The sequence below is a fragment of the Callorhinus ursinus genome, unplaced genomic scaffold (assembly GCF_003265705.2).
Source record: "Callorhinus ursinus isolate GAN/ISIS: 27379988/994484 unplaced genomic scaffold, GSC_fseal_2.0 scaffold10, whole genome shotgun sequence".
Lineage (NCBI taxonomy): Eukaryota > Metazoa > Chordata > Mammalia > Carnivora > Otariidae > Callorhinus > Callorhinus ursinus.
In genome coordinates this window covers 45,276,325-45,292,425 of record NW_027397072.1, presented here as the reverse complement: position 1 = coordinate 45,292,425, position 16,101 = coordinate 45,276,325, and the positions used below count along the sequence as shown (strand labels likewise).

The window sequence follows — 16,101 nt, the reverse complement described above, 5'->3', positions numbered from 1 at the left end:
GCTTCTAAGGTAGGGAAAACAATTGGAAAATGTGGGAAGTGTGGATGGTTGGATGAATAATGATGTGACTTTGTCTCTTTTATACTCTTGCTATTAGGAAGAAAAAGAGGATGGATATTGGAAAGACAAAACAATAGATCTCTTAAGCCTCCCAATTCAAGAGAATAGAGTGTGAATATGGTAGAAAAAGAATAGTAAGCACAAAATGATCAAAGAATCACAGACATAACCTGAGCTGTGACTATATCCCAGAAGTGCCTTCACTAGGAGGAAATGAAAACAATGAGCTATTTACTCAACCTCAGGGCTGGACATTCATGGAGAAGCATCCCAAACTTCACCTCCTTGTATTTCGTTCCAAATTTTCATTATTTTAATACTACCTTTTCATTTTTAATTGGGATCTAATTAACATACCATAAAATTCATCCTTTAGGGGCACCTGGCTGGCTCAGTCAGAAGAGCGTGTGACTCTTGTTCTCAGGGCTGTGAGTTTGAGCCCCATGTTGGGTGTAGAGATTATTTAAAACATTTTTTTAATCTTAAAAAATAAATAAAATTCACACTTTAAACATATACAATATATAGTAGTTTTTAGAGTATTTGCAAAGTTGTGGAACCATACCACTAACTAAATTCAGAAGATTTTCCTAAACTCTCAGAGACCCCACAGTCATAAGTCATTACTCCCCATTTCCAATTCCAGCCAGCCCCCAGTATCTACATAGTGTTTCTACAGACTTGCCTATTCTGTTCATTTTATATAATTATATAATATTTGACCTTTCATGTCTGATTTCTTTCCCTTATCCTAGTGTTTCTGAGACTCATCCATGTTGTAGCATTTATCAGTACTTCATTTCTTTTTATGGTTTAGGAATACTCTATTATATGGACATACCACACTTTATTTATCCATTCATCAGTTGATGGACATTTGCGGTGTTTCTGCTTCTTGGTTATTGTGAATAATGCTGCTTATGAACATTAGTGTGTGTGTGTTTTGTAAACATACACTTTCATTTTTCTTGGGTATATATCTAAGAGTGTAATTTTGGTCATATGCTAATTTTATGTTTAACTTTTTGAACAACTGCCAACTCACTTTCTAAAGTGAGTACCATTTTATATTCCCTCTGCCAGTGTATGCAGGTTCCAATTTTCAAATCCTTGCTAACACCTGTTATTTTCCATCTTTGTGAACATAGCCATCCTGGTGGGTGTGAAGAGGTATCTCATTGTGGTTTTGATTTGCATTTCCCTACTGATCAGTCATATTGGGCATCTTCTACTTTTCATGTACTTATTAGCTATTGTATGCTTTCTTTAGAGAAATGTCTATTTAAATCCTTTGTCCATTTTAAATCAAGTATTTGTGTTTTATTATTGAGTCATAATTATACTTTATTGTCAATATTAGACCCTTATCAGATATATGTTCTGCAAATTTTTCCTTCCATTCTGCGGATTGTCTTTACTTTTTAATGGTGTCCTTTGAAGCACACTTTTTAAAAAAATTTTGATGAAGTCAGGTTTATCTATTTTTAATTTGGGTTGCTTGCCCTTTTGGTGTCATAACTAAAAAGCAGTTGCCTTATTCAGAATCACAGAGATTTACATCTATTTTTCCTTCCAAGAGTTTTCTAGTTTTAATGTTTATATTTAAGTCTTTGATCCATTTTTAGTTAATTTTTGTATGTGGTGTGAGTTAGGGGTTCAACTGCATTCTTTTGCATGTGGATATCCAGTTGTTTTAGTATTATTTGTCTCCTAAAGTTAATTGACCTAAAGTGTAAGGGTTATTTCTGGACTCTTAATTGTATTTCATTAATCTATATATTTATCCTTATGCCATTACCATGCTGTTTTGATTACAGTAACTTTATAGTAGCTTTGAAATAATATTACTATTTAATATTAACCACCATAACATTTATGATTGCCAGTCTAAAGTTTGTGTTTTTAAATAGTATTATAATCAGGTAGGATCATTTACCAGTTTATGTTCTTAGTCACCCAGGCTGAAAGGTTGATTTTTTAGCCTTCTGTGGCTGAAAAATTGATAGGACTTTTGCAGCTCCTAAATTCTGTGAATGGAGACAAAGGAAAAGAGCCTAACCGGAGACTATCAGTCTGAACAAAAATTGATGGCTATGGTCATAGAAATTCTAGAAAAAAATAAAACATTAGCATTTGAGGTCTACAGTTTGAATATGATTTATTGCTAATTGTACTATAAAATTTAGTTTAACCTTGGCGCTTTTGGATTTCTTTTTGGAAACACATATGGGGCATGAGAAGAAAAGCTTTGAATATGTATATATAGTATTTATATATGTATGCTACACTCATGCACTTATGCATATGTGAGACTTACTGCTGAGCACAATGATATCACTTTCCTTTTTATTAATTTGGAAAAGTACATAAATAAATTGGAGTTACATGTTAAAGAAGCTAGAATCCTTGTTTCATGCTAAAATTGTGTGTGACAGTGGGGGGAATGAGAATATTAATGAACTTATTTTCTAAGACATTGCTCTTTTCTAAGATATGAATGTGAGTAACAAAAATATACAAACAACCTATGCATTCATGCACCAAGAATGTGTTTATTCATGGTATAGTACATTGGATATGATGGGTGAAATGCAAATCCAGCTGACCTAATCAGGTATGTTATTCATTATATTTTGCAGATACTGTTTTGTTACACATTTGGAGAAAAAAACCCAGTGTAATAATAAGGATCGATGCATTCTTTCCTTCTGTCAATGTTGTTTTTCTCTTCTGAGTGTCATAAATACACACACACACTAGTATGAAAAATATATTCATTATTCTCTATAATTTATGGTGGGATTCAGAGTTGTTTGGTCTGGATGGAAACCCACCCACCAAGCTCTAGCTAATAACATGCCCTTTGTTTCCTTAGGACAAAAAGTGATTTTTTTTTTAAATAAAAGTTGTATTGTACATGTAACTATCAAGACCATACACTACAATTAATTGGTTCAGTTTCAAATATTGGGTAGGGAAAAGTATATTTATAGTGCTCAGATTGCATCTTTTCTCGCAACATCATTGTTGGTCTCCAATGGGTTGTGGTCTATAAATCCATGAGTATGGGGCAGGACAGGGTTCATATTTGGTCAAAATGATCTTATTTTACTCTATGAGGAAAATAGCATATAAAATTCAGTACTAATGATGCAAATAGTTATTTTCACATATAGTTCATGAATTTCTTTTTTAAATCCCTGTGCAAAATGTGGACAAGCTTTTGAATCACATATTGTTCTTTAAGCCAACTATAATTATGCTATGTGGAACTCAGCAAGTGTACTGGTGCAACATGTACTTAGTTTTCATTAATTTGGAAATAGCGTGAATTGCTAAATTATACATTGGTAATGCAGAGTAATCATATGAGATGCAATCACAAGCTAGACTGAATGGCATGTTTCTGTTCCCAGATTACAGTGTTTTTTGACCTTGGGCATGGTCAGTGCTCTTTTCCCTCATCATAATGGAAGCCATCTCCAAGAGGCCTTTCTGGAGCCAGTTTGACCAGAATGCACCAAAGGGGTGGTGCAAGAAGCATTTCTTTCCCTCTACCCCAGTTTGGTTCTGCCATATGTAGACTTATGTATGTATCACCTATTTGTATCATTACTCAAAATAGGAATGCAGCTATTATTGTTATAGGGAGGTGATAAAAAGTGAGTGCTAAGCCAATGTTGAAAAAAAGTCCTATTAAATTTCATTTTATTGATTTTATTATGTATTCTTGAAGATTCAATAATTTTTAAAAAATAAATGCCAGAAGGAAACGTAGGTCCCAACTCATTGTGCTACTTAATATGCCGTAATATAGCTTAGTAGAAGACAGTCTTCAAAAGGTGAACTAACAATAGTTAGTCACTGATAACTGACACTTTTTAATAGAGGTTCTTTAGGAGACAGAATATTTTAAGCTGGGAGAGGTGAAGATGACTGAATTTTCTTTTTAGATGAAGGAGCATACACATTTTTAGCCTATTTTAGGAACCCTACTCTGGATGATGCATATTTACATTGATTTTCATGGGACAAAAGTGAAATTAATTTACACCTCAGTACAGTAGTCTATAACACCTTTGTATTGCACATTAAAGTTTTTAAAATGGTGAGCTCATACTTTGTTCTCAAGTGTGCCTAAAGTCATCTTAATATGTGGGGCAAAGAGTAGGAAGAATGGCCTGCCACTGCTTCTCTGTTCTTAGTACAAATCCTGGATTTTTTTTTTTTCTCTTTTGTTCTGGAGTTCAAGCATCATGCTAGTGATATGAACAGCTATTAATTTGTACATCCTTCCATCTATTCATGTATTTATTTCAGTTGAACTATTTCAATCAAGCACTATTTTATTTGTTTTTTGTTTATTTTTTGTCTCTCCCAGTAAAACAGTCAACTTTCTAAGGGCAGGGACTTACAGCGATCGTAAAGGACCCGGCAGACCATACTAAAATGTAAACCTTAATCTTGTGGGCAGTGGGGGAGAGCAAAGATTTAAGTGGGGGAATGACCTTGTTAGATATATTTTAGTTTAAATACAGCTTAAGTTTGGAGAAGGATTTTGGTGGTCTGGCGGTGAGGACGTGTTCAGAGGCAGGGAGAGGACTTAGAAAGCTTAAGAGATAAGAGATGATGATGGCCTGATTGCAGATATTGGTGGTAGGTTGGAAAATCATGAAATAATTTAAGCAATAGTAAGAAGGTGGAACTCATGGGATTTGGTGCTTGACTGATATATGTGTTGAGCGAGAGGAAGAGTCCAGGATCATCGTCAAATTTCTTCTTGTGCAACTGGTAGAGTTTTGCAGGAGGAGAAAAAACCTTTTATAAAATTCAGTGAGTTCAATTAGGAGTTTATTTTGTGTAAAGTACCTGAAGGTGGTCAAGAAGAAATATCCAATAGATTGTTGGCGATATGAATCTAGAACTCAGAGGAGAGATCTCTGTGCTGGGAATTTGTTTATCAACACAGAAATGGCTATTTAAGCCATACTTAAAGAGATTTTCTTGGAAAAAATATAAAGAGAAGAATAAAGGATCTAGGGTAGAGCCCTGAGAATTGTTGACATTTATGGAATACACAGATGAAATAGAGCCAGGAAGACAAAATGAGGAGCAGCCAGAGAGGTAGGCAGAGAACCAGGCAAGTGGGGAGCCATGAGGAAGAACATTTTGGGAAGTTTGTGGCCAATGCCGTGAAATGATGTGGAGGAAGAATGGAGGAGGACAAATCTCTTAGGCACTTATCAAAAGCATTTATCAGGGGCATCTGGTTGGCTTAGTCGCTTGGGCCTCCAACTCTTGATTTCTGCTCAGATCATGATCTCTCAGGGTCATGAGATCAAGCCCCACTTCTGGCTCAGCACTCAGTGTGGAGTCCGCTACTCCCTCTCCCTTTGCTCCTCGCCCCCCCCCGCCCACGCTCTCTCAAATAAATAAATAAATGAATCTTAAAATCCTAAAAAAAAAAAAGAAAGCATTTATCAGGGGCCTATTGTGTGAGTGTGGTCCTCAAACAGTCCCAGTTAATGCTAGCCACAAGTTTTTAAAATAGTTAATAAAAACAAACAAAAAAAACAACCACAGTTTATTCCTGATAACCTATAATGCAGGTTGTGCCTTCTGACCATTTTGCCTTTTAAAATTTGAAGCTGCAAAGAAAGACCTTTCTTTGTAGGGGGGGAAAACAAGCTAAGTAAGGGACTATCTTTTCTTTATTCAGGTCCAAATACATAATTCACAGGAAAATGTTTTTTTTCCTATGAAGAATAATTTCATAAAGAGAAAAGTGAAAATTTTTATAATGTTGCCAACCAAAGGGGTTCTCCATTTTACTTTCAGGGAAGCCAAATCTGCTGTATGTTGAAATTTTACCTTGTTACACAGAGACTCAAAAGATGAAACGCAGACACACCTAAATGATTTATTTTACTTTCTTGATGTTGACTGTGTATACAGACAGGTGGACAGCCATATGAGATATTTATGATTATTTGGATGAAAGAAAATATAAAATGTTGCATAAAATGATGAGAGAATATAACTGGAAAAACTGTAGGAGAAAATGGAAATCCAATAATCTTAGTATTATTTTTTCTCTTTAGTGTACAATTGATACCTCTCCACTATGATAAAATGGAATACTGTTAGGTTACATTGTATTTGGGAATTGAATTCTACTTTACCTTTTTGCCATTAGAATTCCTTCTGTACTTCAAGTTCCAACTAAAATGATATGATATGTTAAAAACAAAAACAGCATCTTTATGATTCGCTTTAGTCAAATGAAAACATGATAAAATGTCAAATGCTAAACGTTGAAATTTAAATGAAAAGAAGATATTAGGCCCCAAAAATACACAGCTGGATAAGCATATAGAAAAGGTAGAACAAATCAATAAAGTAGATACTTTTAAAGTATAATTGAGGGAGAAAATTATTCTATTTTATAGACGAGAAAACTGAATTGGAAGAAGGAAATTTATTTGACTAAAGTATTTTGGCAAGTAATCCAAATAGCTTTGAGATTGCATGAGGCCAATTTCATGAAGTCCTGCCTCTCTCCTCCTCCTCCTCCTTTTTCTTCTGCTTCATTTTTTTTTTAGTTGTTATCATTTGTAAGCCATTCTCTTTGCCAAATGGATTTCATCTTTTTTTTTTTTTCTAAAAGGTAGACTTTGCCTTGGTTTTTAAAATAAACAACCTGGCACTTCTAGGTATTTTGTAACATATTTAATCTGCTTCCATACTTCTTGGATATATGACTGAATGAGACCAAAGCAGGCTAGTCTACTTGACTTTCTCTGAAAGGCCTTTCCATATCCCATTTTATGCCAGTGCTCAATCAGGAAGGCCTCTCTACCTGGAGTTCCTTCCCCTTATTATTTTTACCTGCCTGGAAAGGTAAGGACCAACTCAAATGTTATTGCCCCTTACAGCTTTCACCTTTCAATCCAGTCAGAAGGAGTTAAACCTTCTTTATTCTGGCTTTGTGATTTCCCCCTTCCCAGTCAAGTAGAGGCAGAAATGTTGGGTGAATTCCTTGGAGCTGCAGCCTGAGGCTGGGTGGCCATTGCTTATGGGAAGGCCACAGAAGGTGGAGCCAAGGGATGTATTTGATAATACAGCATCCCGGGAAGAAGCCAAAATCAGGCAATGACTCAACAGCTCTGAATGGTTAAGCTTTGAGGGCCAGTACAAACTGGAAACTCCAGTCAGAATAGAACAAATGGTTTGAAATTAAGAGAGATGACACCATCTTCACCAGAGAAGATGGAACTATTCTTAGAAGATATCTGCAGACTTGGCGGGGCAGAAGGTAGGCACTAAAGACCTTGACCTCAGAGTGGACACCAGATCTTTTTTTCAGATATCCTAATATTGTACTAGTTCATTTATATACAATGGGTTTTTAAATTCTTATCTCACCTGGTAAATTGTAAATGTCTTCATAGTCATGTTTTTGTTATAATCTTCTTTATAACCATTCCTCATGTAGTATAGTGTCTGGCACATCATAAGTGCTAAATAAATATTTGTTTCATTTATTAAATAAATGTTAAACCCATCTTGTATTTAAGTATGACATATTGACTTTTCTAGTTTTATAATTTTTATTTAAAATGTAATCGTTTATTTTTAAAAATTAACAACTTACTGGGTCTTGGGAATTATACAGAAAGCAAAATTATTGTTTGTTTCATCTCCGGAAGAGAAGGCAAACAGTAAATAGTTACCACATTAAGTACAGTGACAGGTTTATGCATAGTGCACTATGGGAACTCTTGTGAGAGCAGCTATACTCTCAGGGAAAGGTTAAGGAGTCCATTTTAGCTGAGTGCAGGAATGAGAAGGGGTCTGCCAGGAAAGTCATGGGGTACAAATGCCAGTGAATGGGGTGGGGTGGGGAGGGGATGGTTCAGTAGGTTAATGTACTGGAGATTGAGAGAAAGTAGGAGGCCACAAAGGCAGAGAGGGGTCAGATCATGAAAGCATGCTATACCAAAGAATTTGAATTTTATTCTTTGTCTTAAGCGCAGAAGGATTTATGAAGGGGTTCTAAGTGCATTTCTTTGTTCTTCACTGCTTTATTTTCCACCTACGTTTTGACGTGTCATCTGACAGGTGCTTCTAGGAATCTATTAGGTCTTAACACATTAAGCCGTCCAAGAATTAATGGAGGACTTGATACCACTGCCATAAATATAGTCACCAAAGTCAGTTAATGGTTGTGTCTGCACTGGAAACGGCATTTCTCTATTTAATAACTCCTTTATCAAATTTAAAGTCAGTATCAGGCTTAAGCAACATATGCAGGCTGACTTTATTTTTTTTATCTATTGAGATCAAAATAAAACATAATTTTTCTCATGCCAAAGCTCTTTTGGAGTTGAATGAATTGATATTTTTTGTGGGGATACCTAAGCTGTAAATTCTAAAAACACATTTTATTACTTTCCAAATTAACTCAGATAAGCTAAAATGTGACCATTTTTTATAATGACTGGTTGAATTGCAGTAATGTCCACTTAAACACGGTAAATTGAAATTGTTATGTATGGTCCTCACATTCTAACAATATTGTCTTATAATACTTAGAGAATTCATTTTGTACCTTGACTCCTAAATGTGTTGAGCCAGGACTTTCATGTGATGGGTAAAATTATATTCACATGTGCCAATGATAGTACTTTTTATAATTAAGGACAAAAGTTGAGGGTTTTTACAGTTATCATTTAAAGAAATTTAAAGAAAGGTAGACTTAACTTTAACATTCATTGATAGTCTACTGATTTTATTCTTCAGAAATTTTTAGTGAGCTAGAATTTTATAAGAAACCTTGATACATTTGTTTAAACTATAGCAGGTGGCTGTCTAAATAACCCAGAGCCAACAGATGGTTGTCTGTCCTATTATTTCTGAAAGGTCTTCAGGAACGTAATTCCATCACTCTCTTGAGTGGATTAGTTCAATGCTTTATTCCCGTGGTAGTCTGTTTCCTTCTGATGAGATAACATGTATCTCTTAAGTATCATTTGGGTAAGATCTTAATATCACAGTCATGTTTAGCTGGTACCCAGAAATAATTATTCCTTTACCTGTTTGGGATATATGGTGAGTTACTCTTGTAACTTTATAAACATGGAAACAAATTTCTTACAAACAATTGCTGTTTAAAAAGTATATCATCCAATTTGGATAATGGGATTAAGAATCTGTGGATGAAATTTGGTGATTATAACCTGTCAGCATAGGAGAATATGACAGTACTTGTATATCACACTGGGAATACCTGAGGCTAGATGCAGAATTCAAACCACTTTTGTAAATTGGAAAAAAGATGAGAAATTTTGACAGTAAATTTCATTGGGAGCATGTTCGGGGAAGTACACTTCAGAATAATAATTAGCTATAAATTTTTAAAATGAGAATGACTCATTATACATTTAATAAGTGAAAAAAGATCTAGAGATAATAGTGGACTAAAACTGAACAGGAGTTAGTCAACTCTTTTACATAAAATGTGTTGATTAATGCTGTGCAGAGTTACAAAGAAAATGAAACAGAATATAATGTTGCCTTCAGGAGACCAATGAACTAATGAAGGAAAAATATACATATAAAAGATCCAAACTCTAAAGTATGCATGTTGTTTTCATTCGTATTCAGAGGTAGATTTGCCTAGAAGTTGAGTGTCTGTGTGACCAGTTGAAAGGACCAAATGTTAAATGATTTTGCACTGTTTTATTTCAGCACTGATAACAACCCAGTTCACTTCCTTCTGAGCTATTTCCTTGATGTATAGCCTGGGAAAATGTGGGTCATTAAATCATACAGGCACTTGACTCTAGAGGATTATGCCCCATAATATACTCCTTGGTTTTTTGGCTTAAATTATTTCAACATTTTAAAAAGAATTGTACCTGATCTTTATTTCTCTTTGGGAGTGGTCAATAATAGATGTCTCACCTTGGAAATTATATCTATCATTCTTGTATTCACGCAGGCTTTAAACTTTTCATTTGTGTTTGGTTCCTCCCCACCCCCACTCCTTATCAATATATTCTACATAGAATTTTAATTTCAGAACTGGAAAGGAAGCTTAGAGGTCATGCAGTTCAATTATCTTCTGAGATATGAATCCTCTTTACAAGATCTCTGATAAATATCCAGACTGTATTTCTAATACCTGGAATGACGGATAACTTTCTAAGGCCTTTCAACTCTTCCTTCCTGATATTTTTTCTACACCCTCCCCCCCGCCTTTTTTTGGCCTCTCATCTTTTAACCTGGTTTTTATCATTATCATGCCTGAATGTCTGCAAATAGCCTGCTAACTGATCTTTCTCTTCCAATTTTTCTCTCCTAGAATATCTTTGCACCACTGTCTGAATAAAATTCCTAAAACACTTTGATCATATTGCTACCTGACTCAGAAAACCTTCAGTAATTTCCTGTAGCCTTCAGGATAAAGTCAGAATTCATTAACTTGAAATAATCTGGCCTCGACATATATTTCTGGGTTAAACTTCACCTTTTTTAGCTTCCCTGCTCACCCTTTGAGCTTAGTTGGTCTACTCATATTGAAATTATATTGTGCTTGTTTCCCTGCTGTTGCTAATGCTGTTCCCCTCCGTCTTCCTCTTTCACTACTACCTGCTTATTTCAGTGCTACTCACATTTTAAGACCCAGTCAGCCTTCTGTTTGGTAACTCACTCCAGACCCCAGCCAGCACACACTGGGATGTTTCCTTTTCTGAACTCCTGGGATGCCCATTTTCAGCCTCACTCATTTGGTGCTTAGTGATGAGCTAACTTGTGACAGTTCTCATAGTGTTATACTGAACTGTGATTTATCTTTTGTATCGATCTTTACTTTTTTCATGTTTTTAAACTTGGCTTTTTTCCAGGTTTATGACCTGGTGTAGAGCAGATGGTTTTCAAACCGTAGTCCACCAAACTTTAGGTATTCCCCAAAATAGGACTGGGGGAAGGTGAGGTAGTGGCCCTGGACTTGGGGTTTCCCACTTGTGTCAAGCAGAACATCTCTGTTTCAGTGTGCGTTTTATACTGAACTACTGCCTTTGATTACTTTTGAGAAAAGCATGGAAACTAATGATGTTTGAAAAATATGAATGAGGGTGCCTGGGTGGCTCAGTCGTTAAGCGTCTGCCTTCAGCTCAGGTCATGATCTCAGGGTCCTGGCATCGAGCCCCACATTGGGCTCCCTGCTCAGCGGAAAGCCTGCTTCTCCCTTTCCTACTCCCCCTGCTTGTGTTCCCTCTCTCACTGTCTCTCTCTCTCTCTGTCAAATAAATAAATAAAATCTTAAAAAAAAAAAGAAAAATATGAATGTGGAGGACAGGTATCCAGACTTGGCATAGACCGGCATGTATGTCCAATTTTAACTCCTTCCTGTTCTCTGCTTTAGCTTCCCCATTTAAAAAATTATAACATCAGTATGTATGACCTTACATCCATCCCTTACATTGTAAACATCTCTGATGCTAAGAAAATTAGCTTTATGAAAATAGAGTGACATTTTCTTAATGTTTAAAAAATGTGTATTTTTGTATTATGTAAGAAAAGGTATACTGTAATGTGTAAAAAATGTGTAAAGGATGTATTTATTTAGACAGTTCTATTACGAATTTGCTTACAGTTTTTGGTTGCTGTTATGGCCAGAATGTTTCACATATGGCACATCAATTACATGATAATTAAATATGGGAAAGGCAAATTACATTTCGCTCTTTCCTCTTGATCAGAACATTATATGTGGCATTTGTTTGTCTTTTGCTCCTTCATACCACTAGCAAATTCTTCATTAGCATCAGACCAGAAATCTATGTAAACTTTTTATTTATTTATTTTAGACTTTTTATTTTTTTTGTGAGAGAGAGAGAGAGAGAAAGAGTGAGCCCGAGCAGGGAGAGGGGCAGAGGGAGAAACAGATCCCTGCTGATCAGAGAACCTGATGCTGGACCTGATCCCAGAACCCTGGGATCATGACCTGAGCTGAAGGCAGATGCTTAACTGACTGAGCCACCCAGGCATCCCAGAAATCTATGTAAACTTTAAAACACCAAGGACACCATCTTCAGAACCACAGGATCTAAAAACAACATGGCCATTGGTGTACAAGCAGCTTAAAAATTATGAAGGCTGGATCTGTGTAAACCAATGGAATGCCATTCCTTAGATCAAACTTTTTTCATCTCTCCCTTGCAAAGCAAGAGGTTACCCTGAAGATTGGTAACGTGTGTGTTACTGCTGTGCATAACCACACAAAAGACTTTATACTCATTTTACTTGTGCTTAACCTCATACCTACAAGTATGTAAGGACACCAATAGTTGGCACCACCAGAATATTCAGTTTGAAAAGTGGAAGAATATAAAGCCCAATGTATACCTAGTCTGAGATCTGCTGGGGAATTACAACTTAAATCCAGTTGTAGCCATAGTGAAACACACCAAAGCCTGCCGTCCACAGCAGGTATTGGCAGTGTGTTATTTAGCAGGGTTAAACCACAAACCAAAGTCTGCAGACTGGATTACGTTTTCCAAGGGATTAAACATGTAATCAAAATTTTTATAAATCCTGTTTTAAGTGTCTATTTTAAGAAACAAAACAAGCAGAAAACCATTAAAAACACAAAACTATATTAAAATAGCAAGTCTTTTGTGAATCACTGCAGCATAAGGTTCTTGAGGTTGTCGTGAGGAATAGTACGCTTCACACAATGGCAAACAAGGTGGGTGTTTTCCATATTGCTAGGATTGTGAAGTGGGGGTGGGAGGGTTTCTGCTACTGGTCCTGGGACTTGTTACAGCAACATTTCACCAGGAATTTTTAGGTGTCTTAAGCAGTGCAGATCCCCTTCAAATTCTAAGAGATAATCTCTCAGGGGAGCCTGGGTGGCTCAGTTGGACTCTTGATTTCCACTCAGGTCATGATCTCAGGGTCGTGCGATCCAGCCCCACCTTGGGCTCCAGGCTCAGCAGGGAGTCTACTTGAGATTTTCTCTCTCCTTTCCCTCTACCCCTCCCCCACTCTTGTGTGTGCACACTCTCTCTTTCTAAAATAAATAAATAATATCTTTAAAAAAAAGAAATAATCTCTCATGTTCACCATTTGCACTTTCTCCTCAAGCATATCGGTCTTGTTTGAGAAGAGAATTATGGAGACATTGCTGAAAACTTGATTATTGGCAATCATTTAAAAAATGCTCAGAGATTCTGTAAGGCTGTTGGGCAGTCTATCTTCCATAAACATTCTGGGCCAATCCGCTGTGGAAAAAAAAAGAATCACTGATGTCATACCCTGGGAGGAGCATTCAGACTAACATTTCCTTTCTGATATTTGACCACCTATCAGAGATTTTGAAAGGAACATATTAAGTTTCAAAGTTGTACTTATGAATATTTTGGTAGGTCTTCTGACAAGTAGAATATCTTCTTGCAATGGAATGTAATCTAGCTCTCTGAGCTTATCTGTTATTAAGGAAATCTTTTTACAGATTTGCTCAGCTAAAATTATCCACACTGGTCATAGGGGTTCTGTATGCTTCTGTCTGCCCATAATGCTCTGAAATGTAGCCAGAAAGATATACAAAAACCAAAACCAAAACCAGACATTGTCACTGTTCCCTGAGCTGCATGGGTGACTTGATGTCAGATGTCATCATCTTGTCTCCATTGAATTAGTTTGAATTTCCCCACCCCCAAAAAAGAAGCTTCTCTTGAAATCTACCAGCACCTTCATGCCTTTTTGATCATGTTGCTGGAGACAGTGAAGCAGAAGTCCTCATGGGCACTCCTTGAAATCCTGCCCATGGATGATCTGCATCAGCTTTAGGAAGGTGGGTTTTATGCTCTTGCTGCACCCGGCAGCAGGATTTTCACAAACTGCTTCAAGGAGAATACTTGAGATCTGACTTTTCCCAGGACAGACATTTGTCCATCTCCTTGGACTTCCGTTACTGCTTAGCCTCACCTCCCATCACCACACAGCCAAGTAAGTGGTAGCACAGAGACAGGAAGTTGCACAGAGAGACAGGAAGCCCTGATACTTTATTTTTTTACTCCAAACAATACTAACAACTCTAAAGAGTCGGCTTGGAGTGTGGGACCAGAGCATCTGTTTTGCAGTAAAAGGTCTGGACTTGAATCCTGGCTGTACAAATGAGGAATCCTAGCCAAATTACTTAACTTTATTGAATCTCAATTTCCTCATTTCCAAAATAAAGATAACCATAACTATCTCTCAGGATTGCTGTGAACAGCAAATAAGAACATTAGTCTACAGTGGTTTGCCCAGTGCTTGGCATGTAAGTTTCTAAAGTGTGTCACCTCCTTTTTTATTTCTAATTACCCTTTTTAAAGATTTATTTATGAATGACTTTGAACTTAATGTTTATCAATAATCAGATACTTAAAAGATGAAATTTTGTCACCATTCAGGCTCTGAAAACATATGCAGATGACATTCAAAATTTGTTAGTAGTGGCAATCTCAATGCAATAAATTGCCGATGAAGATATTTAGATGTCTAGTTCTATTTGCTTTGTTAAAAAAAAAAATCAACCACCTTTCCTTGGGGGAAAGGAGAGGAACTTATTAGAAAAGGGTAAAGGGGTGGACTTTTTGGGATATGGGAATTTTCTCTGTTTTATATTTTTCTTTGGTTGGTGGTTACATTGGTGTATTGGTGTATACAAATTGCAAAACTCAACATACTAAGTATCGGTGCTTTCTACTTGTTATTTATACCTCAGTTTTAAAAAAAGCACCAGCATGACTTTTTACATTATTCAAGAAGGTTATACCTTCTGCTTCAGTTTGACTCCACATAAAGAGTCCAGAGCAAGAGTCTCATCACTTTGTTAGTCGAGGCTCATATGTTTATGTGTTGTTCATAAGAACAGGTATTAGCATATCTGAAATGAAATTTATGGGGTGTGCCATGCTCATTGATGGATGACATCATTCATTTTTAGTGTTTGGTTTTCTCTTATGTTTGAACCTACAACCGCACTGGGCATTGAGCCTGTTGTAAATAAGTAGGTCAGTTATTTTTAGAGTTTAAATAAAAAGCCTTATGCATTTAAACTTGCTCTTAAAATATAGTATTTCATTCATAAATGTAGAAAGTCAGTGATGTCTGTGTTCTCTGAAATGGAGTTACTTGATTATGCATCATTTAGGAAAGAAATGCTTGCTAAAAGCTATTAAAACGTAACTTCCACTTTAACTTAAACTCATTTTACTTAAGTTAGTGAAAATGTGAGTATAGAAGTTTGCAGCCATGTTCTTCATGTAGGTTTTATATTTGAAGCTTTCTTTAAGCTTGTATGAGTTCATTATTTTCCTCTTTGATCTTAGTGCAGCTCAATTTAAAATGTTCATATGAGAACCATAGTTCACTTGCTCAAGGCATGTGTTTTAGATAGCATTAAGATATTATGGTCACCTGAAAGTTCTTATAATTGGACTTCATTGTAGGATTATTGCTTCCCACTCACCCCCAAGTAGGTTCAAATGTGTAATGCTTTCTTCATTATTTGAAGCAATGATGTATTTTTAGTTTAATTCAATTTACTTATTTTTTCAGATAAAATTTTCTAATATTACATTAAAAGGCATTTAATTGCATCAAAATATATGTAGGAATTAAAAAATATGTCTATTCAGCCAAGCTTCATAAAAAATACTGATTCATATGAGACAAAAATGTAGGGTTTTTTTTTTTTAAAGATTTTATTCATTTGAGACACAGAGATACAGAGAGAGAGAGCATGAGCAGGGGGAGCCATAGAGGGAGAGGGAGAAGCAGGCTCCCTGCCGAGCCAGGAGCCCGATGTGGGGCTCGATCCCAGGACCCCAGGATCATGACCTGAGCTGAAGGCAGATGCTTAACCATCTGAGCCACCCAGGCGCCCCAACAAAAATGTAGTTTTAATTTAGAAATGTTATTTTAGGTCATTTTGCAAAGCTATGATGAGATCCTGGAAAGAAAGTGACATTTGCCCTTTCAAGATGG

General features: G+C 36.1%; 1 protein-coding gene and 1 pseudogene across 3 annotated transcripts in view; one reads left to right on the top strand and one right to left on the bottom strand.

Moving 5' to 3' along the window:
* The window catches only part of CTNNA2 (catenin alpha 2), a 1,073,854-nt gene that overhangs the window by 45,299 nt on the left and 1,012,454 nt on the right, over positions 1 to 16,101 (top strand). The window lies entirely within an intron of this gene.
* Positions 12,796 to 13,824, bottom strand: LOC112821305 (guanine nucleotide-binding protein subunit alpha-13 pseudogene; annotated as a pseudogene).